Genomic DNA, 22,922 nt, shown 5'->3' with positions numbered 1-22,922 from the left:
GCGAGTTGGTGTGGCACACTTGCCGAAAAAAAAAAAGAAGAATGATGGGTGTAACGTTAAGGGATAAGAAAAGAGCAGATTGGGTGAGGGAACAAACGCCAGTTAATGACATCTTAGTTGAAATCAAGAAAAAGAAATGGGGGGCATGGGCAGGGCATGTAATGAGGAGGGAAGATAACCGATCGTCATTAAGGGCTACGGACTGGATTCCAAGGGGAAGCGTAGCAGGGGGCGGCAGAAAGTTAGGTGGGCGGATGAGATTAAGAAGTTTGCAGGGACAACATGGCCACAATTAGTACATGACCGGGGTAGTTGGAGAAGTATGGGAGAGGCCTTTGCTCTGCAGTGGGCGTAACCAGGCTGATGATGATGATGATGACTTACCAATGGTGAGATATGACTAAAGGGATCCGAGGGGCTTAAAAACCATACGAGGGGACGGGCAGTGCAGCCAGGGCAAATGTTTAATTAAAACGTTGAAATAGTCAGGTAAATGGAAAGTAAGTGCACAAGAAGATAACCGAATGGCAGTTGAGGATCGAACCCACATCCTCCGTGCATCGTACGTAGGGTGCCAGTTAAGCTATACTGCGTCGGTCATCCTCTTGCCCGCGTTCGTGGGCGTTTCTTGTTGTACAATATTGTGCAGCCCTGAGCGTTTTAACCAGCGTCGCGTACGACCAAGATGGCAAACGTGGAACGTCCTTTTAACCGCATCTGTCACGTACTACGTGATCTTATAGGAGCAGGTAGCTATAGCCAATAAACGCTCGCACGATGTGCCTCAAGACATAAAGACAGCCAAATAAGAGGCCCTTGCTCTGCAGTGGGCGAGGTAGCATAATTTTCATTAAACAAAGCAATTAACAAGCTTCCCCTGTGCTTCCTCTGCATTCATCGTGGCCTTTTGTATGGTTGTTGCGTATTCAACGGTATACTATAGCGCAATAATCGCAGGGCGCAAGGAGTAGAGGCAGAAGAGCGCTCTCTGTATGTGTGTGTAGTAGGGTGTTGTAGTACCGGGTGGGCGAGGACTTGAACACTCGTGATCCGCGCCAAATCCCCCCGCTGAGGCACCACCCCTTCCAGACTTGGCTCGTGCCAAGGCTGCAGCCGGAAACAACAGTACAGCCACTTGCCAAAAGCGTGCAAGCTGGCAGCTACTTGGCAGTATTCCCACACTGGGCGCCATGTTGGGGGTCTCCAGGGTTGAACGTTCTCTGCGCCTGCCAGGCGACTCCGGAACCAGCTATATGCTACCATTACCATCGCCTCCGAATGCAGCGGGTTTTACGCATGTGTGCATGCAAGTGCAGATTTCGCCGCTAGCGTTCCTGAAACGGTAACGAGAGAGACTGAATGCGCGTTAGTTGGAACGTATACCTCAACGACTCCTTTTGGCGCTACAAAGGCAGAACTTGAGGACTGCGCAGGGAAACAAGAACGCGGGCAGGTCAGTTGATCAAGGAAGCGCTTTTCTTCTCTGCTGTCCCTGTCCTAATTTGTCTGCGTAGTCCTCAAGCTCTACCTAAGGTAGAGCTAAAGGGAGTACGTGGATCAACGAAAACAGCAGAGACAACAGAAATGACTTCCCTATATTCAAATACTTGTGAGTGCTCTTTAGTCTCTGGCACACGATTGACTACTCGTATGCTCAGTAAATTGTTCGGTTTTTAATTAATCAACGGGGCGATCACATCGAACAGTAGCAATATCGCTTTCTATGGTCTGGTTGATGCTTCAAGCTCCGGCTGCAGGATTTACGACCACTCCATGTCTTGCATGCGTCATTACACGCAAAAGACGCCTTGACGTCACTGCGTCTCATGTTGTATTCTTCCTGTTCTGCCTGGAAGTTTATTTAGGCTGTAAGCTGCAGTAATGATGAACGAACTATAGCTTCGGTAGAACGGCTGCCTACACGTTTAATAATGCTGCAACAAACGCTTTTCTCGTTTCCAATCTCGGAGCGAGGCGGACCGCGAAGAGGCGGACAGGCGACAGTGTCTTACACGAACACCGCCCTTTGATGTCGTCGCGACGTCATCCTATTGTCGCTACGCTCGAGTTAATCTCGTAGACTGATGTCTCCCAGTGCGTTGCCTATACTGCAACCCTTTTGGACGGGTTCATGTAAGACGCCGACCTGCTCGTAGGAAGGTAGGGCCTCGCTCGTGGGCACCTCATCCCCCCTCCTCCCCAGAACACCCTCTCTCGCTGAGCCACGCATTGCTGCGAACGCGCGCGAGCCAAGGACCCAGTAATGAGTTCGTTCTTCTTCTTTTTCACTTCGACGCCGTCGCGTCTTCTGGTTCCGTCCCCCTCCTCCCCCGCCCGCCAACCTCCCGGCACAATGAGCTCCGGCACGTTCCGCATGCCTCGCCGCTGCTGCTGCTGCTTTTTTGCGCTTCCATTAGATGCGTCCCGCCGGGCAACGGCCACGTCTCGCCGCCATGCTTGATGGATTGGTTCGCGCTCGAGCCTCCAAACGCCGACGCTCTCCGATCACCCGCCTGGCGCGGCGGCGAGATGTCTTGAGGAGAGGGACAGCAAAGAACGCGACGGAAGGAAAAAAGAAAAGAGCGCAGAGAAACGGTCGACCGCGTAGTCACAGGCCTGTTCCAATCAGGGAGGCCCGTGCGTGAGACGTCCCTGCTGTCCGACGCGAAGACCTCGGAGGACCAGCTTAGGTCGCCGCTTGATTTCATTTTGCGAGGATTTTCTTTCGATCCTCCCGTCTCACGCTACCGGACATTTCTGTTTCTTTATTTCTTTCTTTTCTTTCTTTCTTTGCGTTCTCGACCTAAACGATGTGTATAGATTGCTTGCTTCTCTCTGTACTCGTCTGATCGAAGGAGACTTGCGCGTCGGCATGTGCTGGCGATGTTCGAGTGGCGAGCCGGCGATTGATTCGCCTTGAGCTCACGTGCAGGGTGCTTTTTTATTTTTTAACTGCACCAAATTTTCAAAAAAATTGCCCGTAGCTGATAGCAAAATTATAAACATTGATCTATATTACTCGTTGAGGCGGTCATTACTTGTACGAGAAATCAAAGTTTTTAATTGAATGATTAAAATAATTTCGCTATGTAACTTCTAATTAATTAATTTGCAGCACGCATTTCAGTCTACAAATTGTAACTGGTGAGTCTACAAGGCAAATCGACTTTGAACGAATTCTGAGGATGGCGCCGGTTTTGAGATATGCGCCGTCAAACTTGCTGTAAAGATGGACCGTTGTTCCACTTAGTTTTTTTAAAGAAAACGCTGTTTGTTGCACTGAAGCACAAAAGTAACTGGAACGCGAATGCACTTCGTCGGACACGGTGAGACTTCTTAAAAAAATTGGCGCAGTCCTGATAGTTCGTTCTAAGTCAATATGCCTTGAATACTGACTAGCTACAATTCTTAGATTGAAATATGTGGCTTAATGTAAATAATTCAACGTTGATTAGCTTAATTATGTTAATATTCAATTAAGGATTTTGATTTCTCGTGGAAGTGGTGAGCCGCCTCATCGAGTAATTTAGATCATTGGTTATGAACGTGTGTTATCTATCACAATCTTTTTTTTTTTAATTTGATGCAGCTAAAAGAGGAACACCTTCTATATCTGAGGTATGTGAACGTGGCAGTCCTCTAATCGCGACTACACCGTATACTGCAGCTCGCTCTTACTGCGCAGCGTATCTCTACGCTCCTGTACCACCGGTTTTTCTTCCTTCTTTCGTTTGCCTGCTCTTACAATGTTAGCTGCGACTGCTTCATCGCTTAATTCAAAGATAGAGTGCCGAGAGGCTGCTGAGCATTTTCTTTTTCCTCTCCGACATACCACGTACGCCTTGCTAATTAACCTGGACATATCGATTTGCGCTCTTTCTGTTCGGCGCTCTTCGGCTAATCAACCCTTACCCAATAAAGAGAACCAGTACAATCAATGAGCATCGTCATCATAATCACTTTGTATCGTCATCATCACCGTAATACTTTAACACGACTGCCGTCGCCGTGCAACATCATACACGCCATAACGCGCTATACAACGAATACACGCTATACACGCTCAATATACGCCAGGCGAAAGTTCTTTTCACACTTCTTTTAAAACGTTATTTGGTCCAATACTTTGCTACACGCGATTGTCATGCCCCCGTCTTTTTCGTAAAGTTAAAGAAAGGGACGAAAATGCTATAAGTTGACCATGAGTCCAGCTGAGCAAGCCTTATGTCCGGTGGGGATGGAGGACGATCCACACGGCGGAGTAATGACGTCGACGGGGACCGTTTGCTGCTTGGGACATGCCCATGCAGATGATGCTGCAGCAGTATATGCTTCCCGCACTGACGCAGGACAGAATGGGCGGTTCGAAGGATGCGTCCGTTTCGCAATTAAAAGCGTGACGCTTAGATCCGCGCAGATGCGGCATGCACGCCGCGGTGGATGGAGCGTGGCCCCGTCCGCCCTTTCGGTTCGTTCGCCTCTTTCGCCAGCCCTCTGCAGCTTCCCGGCTATTTTCCTCCCGCGTCCCACGCGACGCGAGAGAGAGGGATCCCCGTAATCCTGCGGCTCTATCGCGCCCCTCTGCTCTCGCGTCCAATTTAAACCGCCGCGGCTATACCGACTCGCTCGCGGTCTCTCTAAAGTAGGACAGCGCGGGGCGCGTTTGTGCACCAGTTGATTTTTCTGCGCCTCAACATTCTCCCGGGAAAATGTCATGTAGATCGCTGGTCAGGCCGAACCGGGGCTGCGCTCTGAAACGAACTTTTGCACGGCATGTGCGTCAAACATGTGTCTGCATAGAGAAGGGTCGCACCTGTGAAATGAACTGCGTCGCTATTGCTTTTGTTTTTGTTTCCCGAAATATAGCGCGCGATTTCGCGTTCAATAGCAGCACGCTCGGTAGCAGCGATGCGGTGGTTTAAGTGACCCCTTCTTTGTTTTTAACCTTGCTCTTGCGTTTCTTGCGCATGCGTGCTGGTGTCTTTGAGCGCTTGTGAGTAAGGTGTATACGCGTGTGATGCAAGAGTGTTACATCGGAGCAAATGTGCCACTTTCATTTTGTGTGCGCGGAAACTTATCTGAACGGTGATCTTAATTAAGGCAGGTGACTGCATGCTTATAGGAATGAACGAAGCGTGATTTAACAACAGAGAAATACAGAACAGTGCGGACAGGGGATGTATAGCGGTGCAAGCTGCTGTATAGAAGAAACTGAAAACCGTGAGTGTTTTTGGGGCAAGTATAGAAGCTCGCTCATTTATTGGCCACCGAAATGATGACCAGGTGTTATTTCTGGTGCCATCATCTACGTCAGCGACGAGAAGTTGCAAGATGTTTTGACGTCATCAATTAAGGTCAGTAATATTCATCGCTTTGGCCGCTCGACGAGCGTTATATATCAGCTTATTTTCAAAGGAGACATACCTGCTCACGTCAGGGCGGTTATAGTACGAGGCTCCTCGATGCGTCTTTGTGCACATCGACCACTGCTGTGCGCAAGTGCTTAAAGTTGCTTTACTTAACTTTGTCTGCATAGGACGACGGACCGCGTGTCTTGGCTGAGCAAAGCAAGTCGTGTAGAATCTTTACGCGCAGCGCAGGAGAAGAAGCGCTGGGATCGCGGTGGACCGCAGGAGGCGAACTTGAAGGACTGGTCCAAAATAAAGAAAGACACCTCAATGCTGCGACATTATGAGCGGGAGCTGTTTGACACACGAAGAGGTATAGCAACGTCAGTGGGCCATACGAAGAAGCGGTCGCGTTGTTGACGTCGGCGCACAACATCCAAGCCACTGAGCTGTGCGTTGGCAAGGCCAACAGACTGCATCCAAGCTAGAGGGCTACATGCAGTTGCGTCGCTCCAGCTGGAGGTGGTTAAAACGACATCGCTGTATAGTGAGCCTCCAGAGACAAGACGTAAACTCCTGCCTACAACTGACTATAAGACCGCTTCTACTGCCGTGGTCATGTAGCTCTCCGATTATGAGCAGGGTCAGTGACAGCGCGTCCAGATGTTTCCACATATAGGACTCTGGTTATGAACACGATGCTGTATCCAATGAGTGAAGCCCTGTAGCTTTGTCGCTTCAGTATACGCCTGTAGCAGGAACAGCTGCGCACAAATGCACGCTATAGACGGCCTCCTGGCTACGTTTCAGTAGCCTCGACCCCTGTCTGCCGAAGTGGACGCGCCGTGAAGTGAGCGCGTATGCGTTGCACGAGGATTGTAGACTGGGTGTAGCCGTGTAGTTGTCTTCTTAGCCATACCACCTTCCCTGATCTTTCCTACTCCCCAGCGTAGAGTCGCAAGCAAGGCGGACTTTATACCAGGCCGCTCTGTTCATCTTTCTTCCTAAAGTTTCTATATGAAAAGATGCCACTGTGATGTTCGAGCTGATGTTTTGCTTACCAAGAATCAGCAAACGTTTCTTACTCAACCTTGGAGGCATTGCGGGCACGTTTGTGTATGAACACGTCACCAAAACCTTTGAAGACCTTTCTTTTTGTCAAAAAATATTATTTAAAAATTATTTCTGTGAAGGTATACGCATGAAGATAGTCCGGAGCATTCTCCATTTACGCTTGTTTCGGGCCCGCTGCGGTTTCCCGGGGTGGCTTGCAAGAAGATTTAATAACGAAAATAATAATGAATTAAGAACGCGTTCTTAAATGTTCCCTAGACAACTCCTCTAGTCTGCACTAGAACGTGTTCTTAAATTTGTTATTATTTTCGTTATTAAATGTTCGTCCCCGCTGTGCACCGTTTGGGCGTGCCTGTGTGTGTGTGTGTGTGTGTGTGTGTGTGTGTGTGTGTGTGTGTGTGAGAGAGAGAGAGAGAGAGAGAGAGAGAGAGAGAGAGAGAGAGAGAGAGAGAGAGAGAGAGAGAGATGAAGCGGAAAGGCAGGGAGGCTAAGCAGATATTAGTCTCCGGTTTGCTACACTACACTGTGGTTGGGAGATAGGGGTTAGAAAGAGGACAGAGAGGTTCTTTTCCCAGTAGAAGCGGCCACTGCGTTACAAGTTGAATGCGAATATGCCCAATTTGTTATGCTTGGAGTCACATTAAATAATTACGAATGCTCAAAGTCGATCCGGAACCTTGCACTGCGGCGTTTTCCTGGTGCGAATTCCGGGACGTTGAAGTCAGTTCGATACATGTCTTCGCAGGTGTGCGTCTGCAGCAGTTTGCGAATAATACAAAACACTCGCGCATATTGTAGAAAAAAAAGAACACTCACCGACGGTTTGTTTACAAACCAGTCGGGAGTCAACGGTTGATGGGTCTCCCAGTGTTCCTGTGCTCCACACAGTGGACACCGCCAATTCTTGAGTTCTCGAGGCAGTTGCCCGCGGTTTGTCAACTGTAAGCTGTGACGTCGGCTATGCTACGCGACTATGTGAAAGTACTCTGCGAGGAGGACACAAAAGAGAACGAATTTTCGTGGTTCAGTGACGATACCACGAGTTCTGACGATGCAAAGACGGACCGACAAACTTTTCCGCCCTCGCGTCTTTGAACAATTAAACAACGTTGATACACGGTCTGGTAATGTTGCTTACATGAAGGAATTGGAAGTGTCGCTGTATGCGCAGACGCTGGTTTGCCCTGTTTGTAAACAAGGCGGGGTCATCAGCCTTTGGCTCTCTGAATCTCGCGATGTCTCGGCCGGCGAGATTTCGCTAAAGTCACGGGGAAAGAAAAGAAGAGAGAGAAGAAAATTAATAATTATTATAATAACAGTAAAAAAAGAAAGGCAGAGTTTTGTGGCAGTTAATAAAAGCTGCGGCAAGGAGGATATCGGACAAATATGATGGCTGGGATAGCCCAATGAGGCGAAAAAACGCGCAGTTATTGTACGTAGCGTTCGCTGCACACTCTAACACCTCAACCTTTACATTTAACGCTTTAATTAAGCGCACTCATCGCCGCACACGAAAATTGAATGTTCCGTATTCAGTGAGAGACAGTCTCACTGACGGAACGGCTGATTTCGGTCAACGATCGATATCGACCTATTCTGCAGAACGACGGCGAACGTACAATCGGATGGAGAGGCCCATGTCTGATCGATACGCTATCGCCACCGATCAGCAAGAACTGCCGGAAGTACTGCGACTGGCCTTATCAGCGTAAACGCCGCCTTCCCGAAGAAAAAGCAAAATGAAAAAGAAAATAAAAGAAAGAAAGGATGAGAAATGGAATTCATCAACATTAAGCGGCGCCCTACGTTATCTCTGTCGTCTTCTTCATTATCGTACTGTCCGTGCACGCAAGGCGAAGGCGGTAAAACTGCACACTGAGCGGTCCCCTCCCAGTCGGGAGACCTTATCGCGGCTCTTCGTATATATTATTTATGTGATTTATTTTCTTCCAGTTTATACAAATGAGAGAGATACGGGCTTCCTCTTCGGCGGCCGGTTTCGTAATCCGCGTAACCCGGTCTGCAGCGGAAGCCGACGCCCCCCCCCCCCCACACCCCCCAAGGAACACGCGACGAGGTGCGGGGAGAGCCCAGCGACGGCGACTGCGCGATGCCGCGTGGCGTATACTTCTCCTCAGCAACGCCGTGCAGTACAGTGAAAGCTACCGGTTGGCGCGCGTTAGCTTTCGCCAGGAGAATAGTACTATTGTCCGCCTCTGAACGCCTTCCGCGCAACGCCGACTGAATTTATGCTTCGCGGAAGGTTTAATAGCGTACAATGGGCGAGTTCTTCTTTTCTTTTTGTTGTTCTATGAGCAGCATGTTCTCACCGGCTGACGCGACGAGCCTTACAGCATTCGCTGCGTTGCACGAAGCCGGCGAGACGGGAGTCGGCGGCCAGGGGCGGGCGGCGGCCCTGCACGTACTGCGAAGTCGCTGCCGCTTGGCGTGACAAGGCCGCCCGGTCAGCTGAAGCGTGCCGGTCGGTCACGGGCGGATTTTCGCCGCACGGGGCGCGCGCAATCTGCGGCCTCGGGCGCGGAGGTGCACCGCGTCTTTAGAGACGAAAGACGGACCACCGGCCGAAATAGCAGGGCCGCGCGTGTTTCCTGGCCGCTAGAGCCAGTGGCGTGATGTAGGCATATCCCTTGCCCGCACCCTTCCCGCACGGTTCGTCTCTGTATTTTTTTTTCTTCGCTTCAACGGCGGCACACGAAAATCCGACTGCTGTTCTCACTAGTTGCGTGCAGCGCTTCCCGAAGGTGGCGGTTTGAGAGGGCGTGGCTGTTCGCGCGCTGAAAGGAAGAGTCGAAGCGCGGTGACCCATCGATTTGTCTTGTAGTAACAGAAAAGCTGCGAGCGAGAATCCTTAATGTAGTGACGCGAGTACATTTTTGACCACCTGCAGTTTTTCTCGGGCGCCCTATATCTCGGCGCGTTGGAGTTTTTTTCTGCGTTCTGTTGCAATATAGTGTGTAGAAATACCTTGGCTTGTTGGTACGGCATGAAGAAGAACAGGAAAGCAGATTCGCAACTCTGACGAGTGCCTACATCTGAATGTGGGGCACCTCGGTCAGGAACATAACGAATGACGTCGAGTTGACCGCCAGAAAGTCGTAACCACTCAGCCACAGCTGAACTTGCAGAGCAACTATAGGAAAACGTGCGTGCGTGTGCTTGTGCGGGCCGCGCTGAATTCCGGCATTCGGATATTCTAACGACGGAGACTTCATCCGCTCTCTCGAAACGTGACGTAGATTATACGAATGGGATAAAAAATGTCCAGCGCCAAGCATACAGCGAAGACCGAACTACGGAACGTGCTCGTGTATTTGCTTGACCGTTCGCAGCCATGGTCTGGACACTATGCTGCACGCAATTTAGCGCGGAACGAAAGGTCTCCGGTCGAATGAGCTATTGCGGGTGTGGCCCCGGCACTCGCTTCTTTGTTGCTTATCTTCGCCGCTGCGTACACAGCGTTGCACTTGTATTTAAGCCTCTCCCTTTATTCCTGTACACCTTTCCCGCGGTAACTGAGCTCGCGGCGACGTTGTCGCTTCCTCCATTGTTTCCAAGTAATGAGGTGACGAGACCGCACGACGTGACTCGTGGTAGACGTACAACCCTGCTTTGTGATCTTTACCATGTGAGAACATTGCTAAACAAACTTTGAAGAAAACGGACAAATATGTGTGGGGAGGAATATTGTCAGCCAGGTCCAGCTCGCCGCCTAAACGCCAGCGAGTTATGTACGTGTTAACTGCATTCTTCAAGGCTACTATGCGACGAGAAATAAAATTAATAATAAAGAAATCGTGGTGGTTTTCAGCGAAGATAACGTCTGGGTATCGTTCGCCTTATTTCTTGTCTCCTCAGGCAGGTGAAACCTGTTTATCTCTCTTTTTTTTCTATTTCCGCGGACGTTCACATCGTCTGAATCGGCTTGTGTTTCGAGTTCATGTCGGACAGATTGTTTCAGCAGGGTGATCTGGGGTCATGAGCTTGCTTTCTCAGAAAAAACGAGTCTCAGTTTTCAAAAGGGGGATCCCTTCTGTAACAACACAGGAAAGCTGAACGCACAAGTAAAAAAAGGAAGCGAAAGAGAGCGACCGGCGATTAGGCAACCGGTGTTATACTGTAGAACGTTCTTTGCTGCACCTGGGAGCCCCTGAGTAACGCTGCCGTCCGCGCTTGCACAGCGGTTGTCATTTCTTGTATTCTTGCACCAGAACAATACGCGGGCAGCCTGGCGTCATTGTCAAGGTACACCGCGAACGAACCGCCAATAGAGGCGGTAAACTGAATTTCCCGGTAAGCAGTGGTCGTTTCTGATTCGTTTTACCAGGTAGAGAAGCCCCTCCCCCCTCCTGGGTGAACACTTACGCAGATCATATCTTTGTTTTTGTTTTTTTATGCTTTGTGGTCATGTACGATGGTCCCATCCTACCGTGGCCATCATCGTACCACGCGTCACGCCCCTACGCCGCACGTTGGTGTTTTCTTTTCTTTTTCCTTACAATCCATTGTCGTTATCGAGTGCTCCAGGCCACCGTGACTCACATGCGCGCTACCGACAGGAAAGTGACCTCGGCGGCCTTCAGGCATAAAGAACACAATAGGCTGCGGTGATCCATCCCTCTCTTTTATTTCGGGTCAGAGAGAGAGAGAGAGAGAAAAGTAACGCAAGGTATACACTGTATGCACAGAAGCGACAGTGTTCGTCAGAGTATGGCACCTGCTGGACACTGCATGACGGCTGTGCAGTGAGAGAGAGCGAAGGCCTCGAGCGCTGGGGCCACCTATCCAGAGTTCACGCGCCGTTGCCGCCTCGCGGGCTGACGCTGCATATTAATCGAGGCCGGGACGAGCCGTTAGACGAGCATGAATATTCACGCGGCCTGTCTCATTGACAATGGCCGAAACGGCACGTTGCGGCATGCGCGCCGGATGTTCGCGGGGATGGCAGTTGTGACTTCACCCCGCAGGCGAGGGCGTGTGTAGAAGTGCTGGGCGCTGGCGCTCGCACCGACGAAGCTCAAGAATGAAGCGAACGGTGGAAAGTGGCCGCGGTTTGAATAAGCGCAAACTTTCCCTATAGGGCAGAAACCTTCTGCGGCAGTGTGATAAGGGCGAATGGGGAGTATACCCACTGTATCTTCTGCGCGTGCTGCCACCGATATCGTATCGCGTGACAAGTCTTTTACTGACTTATAGTGCCGGTAGGTGCAACGTTCGATAAGTGTAGGTAAAATGGAGTCTTTCGCGTGCACAGAATAAAAAACTTGTGCGAAGTCTCGGCACACCTGGTTGTCTTACGTGTCCACACCGAGAACCTGTGGATAGTATTTACAAGTTGCTTATTTATGTTTTTTTTACTTTGTTTACGTGCCAACCACGTCTATAGACAGCGAGCGACGCACCTTGCATGCATTTATGGTGCTAATTATATATGCTAAAATATAAATATTTTACCTATGTGATACAAACATCGCGGCCATTTGTTGGTTGTCCCTATATGATTATTGCAGCGCGCAGCCTGGGACAGTAAGAGCACGAACACAAAAAGGAGAAATACTGCATATGTTGGTATTATCTTCGATGTACCTGGTTGTACACGTCATGACAACCCTGCAAACAGCTGAGAAGAAATCCATTGTTTCTGCGCTATTGGTGGCGTGAAAGGTTGACAGCCTGTTCGGTCGTTTGTCTGTCCTCTCTGACAACTGAAACGACCGTCGTTCACTGCGAAAAAAAAAAAGTTACTGACCTAACTTATTCTACAAAAGCACCCTTGTGTGCGTTCCTTGAAGAACGTGCGTCACAGATGTAAGACGCACTGAAATTTATTATCGGTGGCACAGGTGCGAATTTACAGACTAGTCTTTACTGAGGAGTGCGAAGTAGCGCACTCAAGGCCCATTAAGAAGACGCGCAGGTTTAGTTCAGTCTTATGTGCGCAGTCAATAAATCATGAAGTCAATTCGTTTTACCAGGTAGAAAAGCCCCTCCCCCTCCCCCCTCCTGGGTGAACACTTACGCAGAGCATATCTTTGTTGTTTTTTTTATGCTTTGTGGTCGTGTGGACATTACCACTTAGTGCGCATATAAGTGCACTTCTACGCACTGCTTGTGCCGCTTTTTTTTTCTTTAATAGCAAAAGATCGTTCATTACTTGTTGAGTGCGCATGCCCGATTCGTAACTGTTTTTCAGAGTAACTAATCGAGTTCTCCATTCTCTTTTTTTCTTCTCTTTCGTAGGCAGCCTCCGTCACTACGAGTGGTAAGTAAAAAAAAAATTGCCCGACATTCTGCAACTTCTTTGCATGCGCAGTGAGATTGCTTGTAAGACGACGCTGTAGTTGAGTGCAGCACCATGTCTGAGCAAGGAAACTGCCATTTATATATACCATACATGGTGTTATCAAAGACACGTACTGCTGAGAATAGTCCGGAAGGATGCCTAGCGCTTGCGTCCAAAGGGCATTTTTTGGAAGCGAAAAATTGATCGTTGACGGTTTACTGCACGCTTCATGGAAGGACGAGGGATAGAGACAACTTTTTAGCTCAATACCGCGCACCGGATCATAAGCAAGGTTGCTGTGTTGTCGACTCAGCTTCGTTACACAGTTATCTAGCGCACGCACGTTGGAGGAATACAGTGAAAACTCTGCAACGGCACGAGACATTGTAGACTTGTGCAGTACAGGTCCTTTTCTTTCTTTTATTTTCTCGTTCTTAATTGTGATAGCAATTATATCGACACTCCAGGGGCATTTCTGCCGTCACCGTCGGCATCGCCGTGAGGTCCCGTATAAATTCCACGGGCGATAAAATCGTCGCCATGTGCCGTATGCTGTATGGGCGAGTGAAAGCGTGCGAGGGTGAGCCGATTATGGTGGCTCAATCTCGCGCGCGCAAGGAAGGAAAGCGGAGAGGAAGCGCGTCGGCTTCCGTCGCGCGCAAGGCTTCAGGGGGAGGATTGGGAGGGGGGAAGGGTCGCGTTCTACTCCGGGCTGCTGTATATTGAAAGCCATCTGCGATGGGTACTGAGTCCGCGCTGCGCTGTGTCTTCAAGGCGCAGTTCGCGTTGAAGCGAGCGGCTGCACGAAGGTCAATTCGCTCGCTTCTGCTGCCGCGTTTCCTCACTGCAGCGCTTTGACAGCGAGTTTCCGCGGCCATCAGACGTGTTCCTGTTGTCTTGCATGCGCGTGACACCATGCTTGTTAATTTAGTTCTACTCGCGGACTACTTTCTGTGGCCTCGCCCCCGTCATTTCTACGGAGGCGAGGCGCGCCAAGTGAGAGCGCTTATGGAAAGAGTCCCGCGTTTTAATCCACTTTACTTTAGCCTGGGGAAGAGAAAACATTAGCACCTTATTAGCAATAATTAAATAAGACAGAATACACCACTGAGTGTAAAGGCAAAGTCCCTCAATACTTTGTAAAGGTTTACTTATTTTGCGGCTTTTCCCTTCCGCGTCTGGAACGCAATACCGTCGCACGAGGAAGCTGCGTCGATTCAGCGTCCGTTCCGAGCAACCAAAAGCACTGTCAAACGCTGCCGGACTACTCAGCACGGTAACACATCGCGCCTGTACTTTTCCCTTCATAGCCACACGAACGTGTCCGGGCGTATAGTATACCTACGTTTACACGGCCGATAAAGCTACTATCCTTACTTCGTATAGCTGTCCAGTAATTTGCTATCGCAATCGATGCCTCGCCTTTCGGGCCAAACTGCGACCTTTCTTTAAAAGAAGGGCTGCATTGCAAATCAAATGTTCAACTTTGCCAGTTTCGAGAACTTTCAAGGAGCGAGACGACTCTTCGAAATCCGAGACTTCACAAATTCCTCCCCAAGTTCAAACAAAAGTGATAAAGTAAGGCAGGGCTTCATTTTCTCTAGTAATGCTAAGACTTTCCTCGCCCAATGAACAGAAGTAAAAATAATGCATTACCAGCTTAAACTGATTTAATGTTACTCCTCAGTTGGGGGGGGGGGGGGGCACCTTTCAGTTGGATACAGAGAACTCGCATTTTCTACTCTTCCTTTAGTCTTTGCCTGGAGAAAGAAAATAAATAAATAAGAGTCGCCGTCATTGCCTTAGTTTTCTTGCAAGGAGGCACGCTATCGCCATCTAATGAAGGCGGCCCCGGACCCACACTGAAGAGAGACTTCGCCTCATCGTCCAGGAGGCGTGCGCGGAGCCACGCCGAGAACGCGATTGCCGGCAGAAGTTCTAGAAGGCCAGTTTGCAAGAGAATGGCCATAGAAGGAAACCCGTACCGCGCACTCCCTCGCGCTTAGACTCAGGGATTGGCCGATCGCCCCTCCTCCTTTCTTTCTTTTATGGATCATTTGCTATGCCTCCTCATTCAGAGCGTGACCGGGGAGCAGAAGAAGGGAGTCTGCCGCTCGTGCATGGCAGAAGTAGCCGCGACGCCTACCGCTGGCCTCCCGCGGACCAGAACGGCGGTGGACAGTTCTTCGAGGCCTGGAGCCGTATACAAAAGAGAAGGACAGAAGGGCACAAAGAAAAGAATGCGAGGTCGTTCGGCGTCGTTCATGCATACTACATGCGGTGCGCGCGGCGATAGAATAGAAATGAAACTTTCGTGGGCGTCTTTCTTTCCCTTGCTTGTTTTTTTTTTTCTATTTTACGCGTTCAGGTTACCTCATCACGGGGTATGCGCGAAATACACTGAGACTGCAATTGCGAGGCCGTGCTCTGAATTTTCCTCGCTTCTTCGAAGCTGTGTGTTCGTATAGCGTCCCCCTTCCCTTTTGTTGGTGCTTTGCAGACAAGAAGGGGGAGGGGGGGGCTGGGTTATTGAGCCGGGCATGCGTCATTGAGGTGATTAATCAGTGTTTTCGCCCTTGCGAGCGTAACAACGCCGGCGCTTTAGCGAAGTCGCATACGAATGAGCTGCGGCGAGAATGCCGTTAGGTTTTATGAAGCAGCCTTTCACTTTCCCCCCCGACTTTCGTTACTTTCGCCTATACATGGCCAGCAGAGTCGACAACATTCGCTAGGTAAACTTTTAACGAATACGACGTAGCAGATGGCGTGGTGCGCTTCTCTGGCGCGGTTTTGTTGTGTTAGAGCGTGCGGAACAGGTTTTCGAAACGCGTTGATTCACGGAGGAGCTTTGCGACCGCCAGCTCAGGTCTATTTACTGTGTTTGTAAATAATGACGCTGCATCTCTTGTGGAGCTTGACGTGATGATTACTCTTTAGTATGCCTCTCACGTCGTGAACGTTATAGCCGGTGGTCCAGAGAAGTCTAGGCTAGTTGGCTGCAAATATTGCTATACACGTGACATATACCGGCGCCAGATTCAGACAGGGCTGTTCACGTGTTCCTCGCCAATGCGTTTGCTCTTACGAATGGTATGGTTATCACTGCGTAGTGAAGACGAGGCGAAGTTCGTCGTTTGTCTTCTGTCTAAGTGCTCACACGCATCTTGCACTGTATTGTCTAAATGTGGATCACGCATCACAACTCTAACCGGTACAAATTGTTCACGCCGAATCCCTTGTATGCTGCTCTCCAAGTCGATATTCGAGGCGTGTCTTGCTGGAAAAGCGTGCTTCGATACTTTGCGAGAGGCCGCCTGACGACTGTTTAAGGACAAACTGGCTTCGCACAAATGCAACCAGCTTTACTTCTAGACCCATGATCTCGTTTGGGAATTTGTAGAATGAAGCGGCAAGAGGATATCGACTTTTCTCGCGCATCCATTTATGTATTAAATCGCCTCGTTGTCACGGATTAAATTGAATGAACTTCGATGAAGCTATATATGCTTTGCATTTCGAGCTGAAACGGGCTCTTCCGAATAGTCGATTCACGCGAGTCGACACCGTGCTGGTGGCTTTTGAGCTCCTGCACTGACCATGAGCGTGATTTTACTGCATTATGGTTTGCCCTTCGTGATTCGTGTTTATGGCGGTTGTTCACGTGTCTCAGCCGTGTACGTCGCTTGGACTAGCAGACTTCTACAAGCTCACAAATACTTTGTGGCGTCAACGTTTGTGATTACTACGATGTGCTTATTGTGCACAGTGCCCTTATGAATATAATCTTGCGTGCGCAACAACTTTCTTTGGCCTTTTGTTCCGTTTCTTTCGCTGTTGTTAAGAATTTGCATGTTCATGTATCCGTGGCACCTCTAACAGTTCTTTCTTTGTGCTTTCCAATATATCTTGTATTTTTAATGCTTTATTTAGACATTACGCTGTCTGGGATGTAGGGGCTAAAGGCAGATGCAACTGCATGACAAAGACCCCCCACCCATACCGTTTAGGACCAATGTTGAGGAGCAGTGTTGGAATCTTACCTGTGCCTTGGGATATATGGGAGCCCTATGCTGCCATTTTTCACGCATTCTTGCATTTAGTAAACACCAATGACAGAATAAATGAAATACGGATGTCGAGTCTATATATATTTATTTTATTTTATTTATTTAAGAATACTGCCAATCTCGTCAGAGATTATAGCAGGGAAGGTACACGAAGTGTATGTTGGCTACACAGAGTCATCCATGCACTACATTATACATTCCTATTTGAATGACACATTAGAAAAAAAATATGGTTTGGGTTACACCATCTACATAGAAGAAAGAAAAAAAGAAAAAGAATTGTAGACTGGTAACAATCACATAGGCTCAACACTCATATTCATCGTATGCGCGCTCTCGAACAGCGTCGCCAGCAAAGTAGCTTTGCCTGCTTTCGTAACACCAAGACCAAGCTGGCAAACATCTCGATTTGATTTCGTCCCCCGTGCTTTCTCTCTATTGCAATACCGACTCAAAAGCGGGCTCTCCGCTGGGACGCGACAGCCGACGTAAAGCCAGCTCCTATAGATGCCATGTGTATCGCGTATAGTGTATGCTTTCCTCCACCTTCTCTCCCGACTTCGCGGTGTGTCTCGGTCAGCCACGTCGTTGCACAGCCGCGTGGGGTCGATGTCTCTCACGGCAACCGACTCGCGCGCCTTCGTCCCAGGGTCGCGGGCTTGGCTCGGCCGCGGTTCGACTTGTTTACTGCGCGCGCTCCGGGGAAAATAAGAAGGGAGGGGGGAGAGCAAAAAAGAGGGACGCAAGGAGCGAAGCTGCGAGCGGGGGAACGCAAAATAAGGGAAAGAAGGCGTTGTCCGCGGTCGACGCCGGCGGTGACGGTCCGTGCTCGCACGTGCTTCGAGGAGGCGCGCTTTGTTGTGGTTCCGTTGCCATGACCACGGTCAACCGCTGAGCCGCTGGAGCGGCTTCCACCGAGGCGCCGCGAGGGTTTGCGGTGAAGGACGCGGCGTGGTCGGGATCGCCCTGGCACGGGCGGCGGCGACGACTGACTGGCCTTCGCTTAAAGCGGGCCCCATTGATCACCGGCGCTCGCTGCTTGCAGCTGCCGCGGCCTGTGGTATCGCGCGCTGGGTGTCCAGATCGGAGTGGTCCGGCGCGGCCGATCGCGGGTGGTGCAGGGTTGTGCCTTCATCGCCTGATTGCGTCTCCCGGGGCCACGGCGGGAGCGCTCGTTCCAGGAAACCCCGCCGTTGTTTACGCGGCGATGAATTGGGGCTTGCGGGCCGGAAACTGTTGACGTGGGCGGCAGGGTGGTCTAATTAGTCGGATGGGTCGCGGTTCATTCGAAGCCTAGCGTGGCTGCTGTAGGCGGGAATAAATTCTGCTCTGATCGAGCTCTCCTCTTTAGACTGTGTAGAGCTTAACGCATTCAGCGAAGGTTGCTTGTTTTTCCACTTTCTTTTTTTCTAGCCTGCCCCTCTACAACATTACCATTCAAAGGTATACACATATTCTGCCATATAGTTGTACAAAATATCTCAAAAGTATTCAAACACTGCACAGTCGGAAATTAGCTGTGAGACAGACAAAGAAGGTCAAGGACAAATAAGGTTTATGAATTAAGTCGCAATAGAGTTAAGCGCATTGTGTGGAAATTGAGACCATACGGTCAAGGCTGCGGGCCATCGTTGGATTAATATAAAACTGACGTGAAGACCGTCATTGTATTTGCAATGTTTGTTTGTTTTTTCTTCAATTCAGGCACGCGACCCCAATACATACCCGAATAATCACACCGCCGATAGTCCTTTTCAGAGTGCAATGATCGTCCATTGTTTCCCGACTCGGACAGAAGAAGTAGGCGTATACACGTGTGTGCTTATGTCGTTCTTATATCACTTTAGTGCGGCCGGATTTCTTCGCATCTATTTCTGTTGAACCCTTTATAGTTTTGCCCTGTGAAGTTTGGGCGCGACATGCATGGCATAGCGCTTACAATGCTTCTCGATTACATTTAACGAAGGCCCCCTCGTTTTTTAGAGCGAAGCTTTCTTCGCCACACGCAACGCCCCCCCCCCCCCTCCTCCCTATTCTGCCCTCCCCACTCCCGTCACAGGCTGCATACACACTGCATATATGACTAAAATCAATACATATTTTACGCATCGCACTTACTTGTATAGCATTGATAACCTGCTGCTTAAGCATGTCTATGAAATGTATACTTTACTGCCGAAATGCTATTTTTCGTTTTTTTTTCTTTTTTCTCTCATGTATCAGCCTTTGATCGTCGGACAATTTATTACTTGTGGAGATGCCCGCGACAGAGTACTCGTAGTTGCCAAACCTCTCTCATTTCGTCCAAATAAATCACTCGCACACACTCGATTTGCGATAGGGTTTTGGATGTACAGGATTTTATCACGTCTTTTTTACAAGTCTGACCGCACCACGTGCCCTGGAAGAGGAACAATAGAACGTGCACGAACCTGCTCACGTGGGCGCTCCTAAGCGTGCAGCGTTATATATATAGGCCGGACGTGACTCCGAACCAGAGTCCGCCCTTTCGAAGCTGCCGCACTGCCCGGCATAAAGAATGCATGCGCTCCGAGTGTCGAGAGACGGTTGCGTTTACCTTTCTCAGAATCAAAAGAAACGAAAGGGACGAGGGAGGTGGGGAACGGATTTAGCGTCGGCTTGCATTGAAGTCTGCGCACTCGCTTGCTCCGCTAGTTTGTTTGATTTGTTCTTTCCCCCTTCCCCCCCTCTTTCTTCTTTTGTGCAGTGACAGTCATCTAGTCTGTAAACATCTGAGTTTGCAAGCACTTTGGGGGAATGTGGCTGTCCATCGCCTGACAGCGAAATTGGTTTGCGAGCGAAATTTTATAGATGTAGAGCCCGTGGTGAATTTTTTTTTTCATTGGGTGCAGTACGCGCGAGGAATAGTTGAATCCGTTTCAGCAAATGCGCGGTTCCGATTGCTCTACCCCCCCCCCCCCTACCGCACTTTCTCGGACGGTATAGGCTACGCACTTGCAATGCAGTATTAAAGTCGTAGAAATAGAGCCTCAAAATGATCAACAAATAAAGAAATTGAAGCGATGTGGGAATAACGCAAGCGAATATCTAAAAAAATGAAGAAGAAAGAAAGAAAGAGAAGAAATAAAAATGTGTTACATAACTTCATTTTACTCTTTCCGTGGGTTTTGTGGTTTCCGGACAGTTCAGGCTAGCGAAAAATATTTCACTATCCCCTGTGGGTCTTCAAATCATGCACCTGCCGCACTGAGTAATGGCTAGCGCACATCGCCCGTTCGACTCTCGGCCGCGGCGGCCGCATTCTAACGAGGGGGGGGGGGGGGCAATGCGTTCGCGTAGCGAAGTTTGGGTGCACATTAATGAACTTCAGTGAGTCAAATGCACAGCCCACCTTCTATATGACGTGTCTCGTAGTTTGTGTTGTGGCGGAAATTCCAATCAATAAAAACTCTACCTTTAGGCAGACCGTAAGGGCTATCTTACATTCTGCGGTCAGCCTCAACATAGCCTCCAATACGCACAGTCCGACTTGGTGCGAACAGCGTCGCACTTGGTAACCGGGTCGATCGACGTTGCCACTTCCAGCCACTGTGTGTGAAACCTCGGTGGCAGCTCCTAACTCGCGCCGAAATGCCGAAATGTTGTCGGAAACTTTCGAGAAGGGAAGCAAGCGCTGCCCGTAAATTTGTGTGCTGCTACAGCAACTTCCGACGCCAGTCTTTTGGCCTGAGGGGAAAACAATAAATAAATAAATAAGTAATGTTATGTGATACGGCGCTGTTCCCAGTAAACTTCTAGCTGTGCTTCCATTAAAAATCTTCAGCGGCGTTACTTGCTGTTCAGTGAATCGCCTTTATGCGGACAGTTTTTGCATGCACGACATGGCGGCTACTCTTAGATAAAGGAACTAAAAGAGAACGCTATACCCGGAGTGTATAAGGGTAATCAACAGATCTATTCCTCAAAAGCCACTTTCATCGAAATTCTTTTTTTCGCGCCATAGTTTAACAGTTGGAGGCTGCAGTCTGCTCTTATGCATGGTTTTAACAAACATAAACTGACTTAAGTTTAATAACACTCCTTTGCCGTCGCGACTTATTATGCCTCTACCGCATACAGCAATGGCATGTTTTTGCTTATCCTGCCGTTTTGAAGGGCGGCTGCCTCTAAGGCTCCATTCCTTTCTTTCCTTCTTTCCTTCTTTATCAATTTTTTTTTATTTCTTTTCGTACTTTTTTGGGCTGGTGCGCAGCTCAGAAAGAGCAAAAAGGAAGGTGGAAGGGTTAATGAAAGGGAACGGGGTTCTTCCATTCCCTTTTATTATCCCTCCCACCTTCCTTTTGGCTCTTCTTGTCCGTTCCCTTTCATTAACCCTTCCACCTTCCTTTTTGTTCTTTCTGAGCTGCGCTACAAGCCTAAAAAAGTCATGGCATACCAACTCGCCCAAACTGCCACGCTTTTTCTTTTCGCACATTTCTTTCTCTCTTTCTTTTTCGGGGGAAATCTCGTTATGGGGCGGGACGGCTGAAACGTAACGAGGTCCGCCCTTTTCCGTTGCAGGCGTGGCGCGTGCATTCGGGGGGAAGCCGGACGGAAGGGGCCCGCAGTTGACCTCCGTTTTGCACGTCGCGTCGCTCATCGGGCAACAGCAGCCATTTTTCTTTAACGACCCTCACGGCTCCAGCCGGCGGCCCTCAAAATGAGGTTTGGCCTCCTGCGCCGACACAAGCTACGGGCTCGCGGGACGCCGAGCGTACAGAGTCGTCGGTGAAAAAGGCGTGGATGAGTCCGTGCAGCAGCCACGCCGTGTTCTGAGGGTGCGTGCGCCATGACTGTCCCTCCGAAAAGAATAGCCCAGCGTATGTTTTACGTTATAAGGGCCAGCAAGCTCAGAAAGAGATAGATAGATAGATAGATAGATAGATAGATAGATAGATAGATAGATAGATAGATAGATAGATAGATAGATAGACAGATAGACAGATAGATAGATAGATAGATAGATAGATAGATAGATAGAGATGGTTTCTCGCCGAGGACGATTCAACGAGGGATATAAGGATGTTCCAAGTGTCCTAGCGACACTTGGACTATCGCGTTTCGATAACGCGAAGAACAGCGCAGAAGACATATACGGCGAAACGTCCCATGAGGTAACGCACCACAGCAGATAGTTTGACGGGGCTTCTCCGGCGAATCAGTTACATATTGTGAAGTAACATTGGCTGTGTGAGCGGATAGGTCGGTATTCCATGTGCTATAGCGATTTGCGTTTCATGCCGCGCTGTGTCGCTTGCCATTGAAACGAGCTGTCCCCTAAGTGGATAGGTGGATAGACGTACGGACGGACGCACAAACGAACGGACTGGGCGTTACGGGATTTCTACTGGCCTCTCTCTCTCTTTCACCGTGACTAATTGCAGTTTTGCTTCCACAAGACATAATACCGTGACATAACATCAACTCTACTACTTCGTTACTCAACCAAAAACCCATCTGCTATTGGAGGGGGAAGGAGGAGGGGGTTCATCTGAGAAGAAGCTCAATAACCTGCTCATGCAGCCGAGGGCTCACACGTGAAGCCTGCGCTGTAGTAAATGTACCAACATCTCCTCGCGTTTCGAGGGCCTGAACCCTTGCGAACAAAAATTGTTGCTGCGACTGCACATCACATTTAACAGGAAGGCAAGGCTTCAGAACGAGCCCGGGTACGTCTGTAGTTTTCCTTTATCAGGAATGTAAGAGTTGTTGGGGCGTACGATGGGACTTAGTACTGAACTAGGCCATCCTCTCCGGCGGATGAAAATATCAGTTTTTTTTTTTACGAGAAGCGAGCGAAGCAAATAACTATGTCGCGTGTCAGTCCGTCGCACAGCGCACGAGGCGTCGGAAACAGCTGCGTTTTTTGGGGCAGAAGAGGCCGCATGCCGCTGTACATATACACGCGAACTATGCGCGCGCATGTGTATGTGAACGTGCCTGTTTGTGTTTTTGCGCAGTCGCGCGCGTTAGTGAATCGCATTGAGCCACATGTTTTCCTGAGGGTTGGCATATACTCGAGCACTTCGGGAGGCCGCCGTAAGTTCCACACCACCGTTTCTTCAGAGTCAGTTGCGAAGACAGATTTACCAGTTCGCACAGGTGAACAGC

The 22,922-nt window shown here is 49.5% G+C and overlaps 1 protein-coding gene across 1 annotated transcript in view; it reads left to right on the top strand.

Annotated features, from left to right (window-relative positions):
• Nucleotides 1–22,922, top strand: part of bdg (sodium-dependent transporter bedraggled) — a 195,575-nt gene that overhangs the window by 78,480 nt on the left and 94,173 nt on the right. The window contains exon 2 of the mRNA XM_075695719.1: nucleotides 12,681–12,702. The gene's annotated coding sequence lies outside the window, so the exon portion shown is untranslated. The remainder of the gene's footprint in view (nucleotides 1–12,680; nucleotides 12,703–22,922) is intronic.

This window comes from Dermacentor variabilis, chromosome 6, assembly GCF_050947875.1.
Source record: "Dermacentor variabilis isolate Ectoservices chromosome 6, ASM5094787v1, whole genome shotgun sequence".
In the NCBI taxonomy this organism is placed as follows: domain Eukaryota; kingdom Metazoa; phylum Arthropoda; class Arachnida; order Ixodida; family Ixodidae; genus Dermacentor; species Dermacentor variabilis.
Note: the sequence above shows the minus strand (reverse complement) of the source record. Positions and strands in the feature narration are given on the sequence as shown.